Source organism: Triticum dicoccoides, chromosome 4B (genome assembly GCF_002162155.2).
Source record: "Triticum dicoccoides isolate Atlit2015 ecotype Zavitan chromosome 4B, WEW_v2.0, whole genome shotgun sequence".
Lineage (NCBI taxonomy): Eukaryota > Viridiplantae > Streptophyta > Magnoliopsida > Poales > Poaceae > Triticum > Triticum dicoccoides.
The window spans coordinates 23,340,924-23,341,574 of NC_041387.1; positions in this window are offsets into that span (position 1 = coordinate 23,340,924).

Genomic DNA, 651 nt, shown 5'->3' on the forward strand with positions numbered 1-651 from the left:
GGGGGCTAACAATAAGAGGGTGGCTCCAAGATTGAAACTTTTTGGACAGGCTGCGGGTGCGAGGGCGTGGGCGGGCAGGGAAACACGAGAGGGAAGGGGACAAGCAGATGGCTCCAAGCCCCGGGAAAAGCTCCCAGCGGGACGGAAGCAGAGCAGATCGAGCAGGGGAAGCACGCACGGGAACGGCAACTGCGCTAGCGAGACGGAGGAGGAATCTCTGACCGGGAAGGTGCCGAGGAAGGAAGGTGGGCATTAATGGCGGGCATGGAGCTGCATTGCGAACTTTATCGAGCAGGGGATGGGCGAGGGCGGGGGAGAAGCTTTTTGCCGCGGGACAGGCGAGTAACTGCGGGGCGAGCCGGAGAGGGGGCAAGGCGAGGTCGCCGTCCTCGGCGGCAGGGCTACGTGCGGTGCAGTGCAGCGCGCGTCAGGGCAGGGCAGGGAGCATGGACCATGGAGAGGGACGGGGCGGGCGCGAGGTCAAACGGCACGGCCGGGCAGAGGAGCCGCGGGGTGGGAGGACCGGAGGAATGCACTGCAGTGGGTTGAGGTGGTGGGTGGAAACGGCGGTGGACGGGACGGACGGACGGACGGCGAGCGGTTGTGGCGGGTGGGGTGACGAGGGAGAGGGAGGGGGGCGCGTAACGTACT